Here is a 5,429-nt window from a genome sequence, read left to right on the forward strand (position 1 = left end):
AAGGAAATATGTGGTTTTAATCACAGACTTGCCTTATCATTGAAGTAAAGGCAATAAAAGAAATTTGTCGTTTCATACGAATAAGTTGGTTGCTGACTCTCTAAGGTTTTCTTATGAGCAGAATTTCCTTGCTTTCTGAAATTTCTCCCACAACCCCTCATTTTGAATTGTTTTCCATAACCACTCTAGATTTTCTTATGTTCATCTGAGACTGTGCTGTAAACTTACACTATAATAAATAAGGCACCATGAAGAACTTCTAACTGGAATTTCTTAAATTCCTTTGTCTTATTGAATTTATTTTTCTCTTTGTAAAAGTTAGTTTTGTACTATTGGTACTTCCTAATTATGTTTTCATTTTTGACCCTTTTTAATGGATGTGACAGACAGAGTTAAAAGTATATTTGTTATAAAATAAATTCATTGTTTTTTAAGTCACAGTCAATCAATAAATGATTCCACAATACTTTAAAAGCACAGTTGTCTCTCAATTATATCAGTAATATTAACTTACAACTTAATTTCATCTTTTCCAGGGCTACAATACACAATCCAATATTCTCTCATGATGCTGGGCAGCGGCAGCGAGCCACATCTCCCGCTTGGCCATAGAATCATGAGGGTAAACAACCAATACTACCATGCTGCCAGTATTTTTTGAACATTGTGTTTTGTGTTTTCGCATCCCATCATGTCTACAAAACACCCACGTGTGTCTCCTGCTGCTGGTGAAAAGAAAAAGGCAATTATTCTTGAGATGAAATTCAAGATAATTACCCAGCATGAAGGCAGCAAGCCGTAATTACATAAATTACATGAGATATTCAACACTATCATAAAACAGGCTTTGTGTTAGATGATTTTGCCCAAAACTAGGCTAATGTGAGTGTTCTGAGCACATTCAAGGTAGGTTAGGTTAAGCTATGCTGTTCATTAGGTTAGGTGTATTAAATGCATTTTCGACTTACAATATTTTCAACTTATGATGGGTTTATGGGGACACAACCCACTGTAGGTTAGTAAGTATCTGCATAACATAGCAAGAGGGAAATCTACCTACATTTGCAAACTGGTAAGTGTTAACTCGTGTGCTAGTAACTTCCTTGTGGAAAAGAAAGAAAGCTTTTCTATGTCTCTTTCACCTTTGAATGCCCTTGCCTCATAAAAGCTAGTACACCCTTCCAAAAGTAGGACTTGCATTCATAGCTGTCATCACAGTCCTAACTCAAATCAATTTTGTCTGTACCATTCTCTTGCTCCTACCAACAGCTGCTGCTTTCTGACAGGCTCGGTACTGCTAGATAACTTAGCGCTGTCACTTCTCCAACAAGAGATGTCTTTTTCAATCAAAAGAGAAACAACCCCTTTTAATAGAAAAGATCGTTCTTTTAGTGTGCTTTGAAATCATTCTTGCTAGGATTTGCAGGGTTACTCTCATAGAATCCTTTTTTAATCCCAAACATAACTTTAAGTCATCTCCAAGATCTCTCTAGCTCTTCCTCTCTCAGCATGTAGTTCTGTATTTTTTAATCTAACAGGAGATTTATTTTGCATGCTAATGCAGCTTTTTTCTAATTGTAAATAGCCATATGCAGTGTACCCGTTCCCCTGTTATTTTGAGCTCCTTCCTCTAGCATGATTTTACTCGACTTGCAAGGAAATTGATTCTCATGTGGAGAAAAAGAATAGGCAACCTTTTAGATTTAGTTCTTTTTAGATTTAGTTCCTTGCAGAGACCAAGCCAGTTCACTGAAAGATAGTTTGCCAAAAGTCAGTTCACCCAATACCTACTTTACCAAATGCCCACTTTCTGGAATGAACTCTCTCCTCTTGATCTTTTCTCCCAGATGAGGGATCCCCCTTTCTCTACACCAAGTTTGAATGTGAAGATACGGTAGAGAAACAAATGCAACAAAGCTTAAAAGGCTATCATTAATATAAAATGAGAGCTAGATAACTAAACCGTATGGAGATCTTCAAAAGCTTTAAAAACCAAACAACATGAATTAGTCTAAATTTCATAAATGTTTAAAGAAACATGCTAATTTAGCTAACAGGTCATTTAGAAATTGTCCAGTTAATAAACTGGATTTTGGTGGTTTGAATTTAGGCAAATAGATTTATATTTGAAGTTTCAAGGTGTTGGGAAGGGAGGAAGCTAAGCACTTAGCGGTTATAACCATGCTAGCAACAAAGTCATAGGAATATGTCAGAAGCCAAAGTGGAGACAAGGTCACAGAATTTTCTACCCAGAGTACATGTGTACACCATTCCTGGTATCAAAGCAGAGCCTCTCGTTTCCCTGTAGGTAGAGAAGAGAAGGAAACACTAGGTGAGAATAGGGTACTTGCCTCTCTTCTGTGCCTTTGAAAATACACAAGCTCTTTTCCCTAACGTAGAAAGTCTGAGTTGAATTAGAACGTTAATTTAATATCTACTGCTCACCCAACTTACCACACATTTTACTCAGTCTTTAAGGCTCTTTACAGGTCAGCAGAGTCTGTTGGAAGCCCCCTCAGCTGGGAAGCAGAAACTCTCACAGCCAATTGCACAACTTAGTTCCTATAAGCTATTCTCTGTGGTTGATCTTAATTATTCCTCATGCTCAATATTTTTTCCTTCCTGGCTCTTTCCCAACTTCTCTTCCACTTACACCTCCAGCTTATGCAATAATGTGGACTACATGCCTACTGTAACTACAGATCTTACAACCAGTGTCCTCTGTTGCCTTTTTAGCACAGTGAACCACTTTATCCTTTATTCATCTATTCATTTTTGGCACTTTGTCAGAGGACATAGTCATTGCCCATAAGTAGTTACTGCGAAAGGCAATTAACTTCCAAGATGGGTCTCTGGTGTAAGAGCCTGGGTACTAGAAGGGCAGATTTGATTGGTTCCATATTTAGTTTGGGAAGAACAAATACAATCCTCCCACTCCTGGGACAAATATATCTTCTTGGTACCATGTCCAGGGAATTAAGAAGTGACAATACTTTCTATAGAGGTCAAGGCCACAGTATCTTTAACTCAACCAAAAATTAATGAGCAAAGTGAGCCCTATAATGTTAGAGTGTGAAAATAATGGTATTAGCACATGAGAATTACAATGTAACATTAGGTGAAAGTAAAAGCAGATGCAAAACCAACAAGGATCTTTTTAGTTTGCACACAGCTTGCCAACTTATTTCATAATTGTTTTGGGCTGATTCTCCTGCTTTCTGAGCCAAACCATACCTTCCTCTCCCCCTACGCTTATTTTCCTGAATAACTTGGGAGAAATAAAGGAAGAGCCAAGAATAGTAATAGGAGTTGAATGCAGGAATATTAGATATTCCTCATTACGGTCCTATGGGAAAGGTATTATAGTCCTACTTGTAGGTAAGGAAACTACAGCACAGGAAGTTGGTAACATGCCCTGGGGCACAAAGCAAGTAAGAGCTGAAGTCCATGTTGAAAACTAGGTATATGTGAATCCACAGCCTGCGGCCTAAACTTGCTTTTTATCGTCTCTCAGGATCATAAATTTGAGGTCTTTACTCTTTTCCTTAATACTGAAAGTAAATATGTTTAAGATAGTTTTCCAAAAACTTTTTTTTCTGGCAAATATGTTTTCTACTGAGAAAAGGCAGCTATTTGACTCCCATCTACATCAGAAGCCAGCAATCTCAGAGACAAGATCATGCTCAACACATTATTTTCTTATCACTTTCTGAGGTACTCATAAAATAGGCTTCCACTTGGAGCTTTTCATTTCCCCTGATTGTCTAAGTGTTTCATAGTGTGGACACTGTCATATTTCTTCCAAAAAAGATAATCTGAAAGTGCAAGGAGAGCCAGTAAGCACTGAGTTGTTGTGCAATGTGAGAATGTCAGACCTTAAGGTTTCTGTTTCAGATTATTTGCAAGTGAAAGTTTGGTTCTTTTCTGACCTATGCAATTGAGGCATAATAAAATAGCATAATACCTTGCATTGCCTTTACTCTAAAAAACTGTTATTTAAATAATATCAAAATACTGTGCAAACACATCTACTCTTATTTCATGTATCTTGGACCTGGGTTTCTCCTTAGGTCATGTAGTCCAAGCATTGACTACACCTGATATATTACACAAGTGTTACCTGAATAAAATACCAGTATTATCCACAACTATCAATTAGTTTTGGAGCAATGTCCTATCAGCAGAAAATCTTCAAAACAGCCACAGTAATTTTACAAAATCCCCAAGATAGCAGAGGATAAAATAAAAATGAACATGTCGACAGACAGATAAAGAATATAAATACTAGAGTAAGCATAAATGCAGGAAGAAGAGATAAGGAACAAAAACAAATTAAAAGAGAATGGAGAAATAGCTAGAAGAAGGAAATGAGTGGATGACTCTAGATGAAAAGAAAATGAGTTTAAATACTATAGATAAGCTCAAATATGCCTTTTTTTTTCTGTAAATTCATCTTCCCTGCAGTCTCCCCACTAGTTTATAAGCATGTTTTTTTTCCCCATCTTAAAAGCAAAAAACAAACAAAATAAAACTATGTCCCTCGACTATGAGATTTCTTCTAGCTAATGGACCCTCTCTCTTTCTCATTTGTTACACTTCTTTAAAAATACTGGCCTACATTCCTATTCCCAATTCCTCCCTTGTTCCTCTTCAAATGCTACAATCTGCTTTCTGTGCATTTCATCCTGCTGGCCCTGCACTCACCAAATAATCAGTGACATCTTCATTACCACATCCGGCGGACCTTTTCAGCTAACCTCCTCTCTGCAGGATTTCACACTGTTAAGCACTAACTCTTTTTTTTTTTTTTTTAATTTGTCTATTCTTTGACTTCCTCTTAATTCTATTCTCTTCTTATTATCTGATGGCTCAGATTTTTTTAAACAATTTCCTGGCCTCACCTCTTATTGTTTCTTGCAGTTCTACCATTCACCTGCATTTTTCCTCATTAGCTTGGAGGACTCATCTATTCTTTATCATTATATTTCTGATGAATTTTAACACAAAATTTACAAGGTATATTAGTCTACTCACTCTTCTGTTCACTGGCAACCTCTTTAATATCTAGAAAAACTAAATATAAAATTATGACTAATTTATCCATTATATACACAATTTACACAGCAAAGTAAAATAAAATGCATGGATCGTAGCCTGACTATAATCACACTAGCACAGCCCTTTTCATGTCCTCCTTTTCTTGTCCCTCCTTCCTAGGATCAGGGCACAAGCAATGAGTAATGCACAAAGAGATGGCTTAGCCACTGCATTTCCAAGAGGCAGTATATCATATGAACTTTAATCATTAGATATTTACACATGAACTATTTTATTATCTCTACTTTTAACAAGTAGCAGGCATTTTAAAATATCTAAAAAGACTACATATTTTTTTTAAAAAGTACCTAACATTGTCAAATATATCTATA

Source organism: Pteropus vampyrus, unplaced genomic scaffold (assembly GCF_000151845.1).
Source record: "Pteropus vampyrus isolate Shadow unplaced genomic scaffold, Pvam_2.0 Scaffold3, whole genome shotgun sequence".
Classification (NCBI taxonomy): Eukaryota; Metazoa; Chordata; class Mammalia; order Chiroptera; family Pteropodidae; genus Pteropus; species Pteropus vampyrus.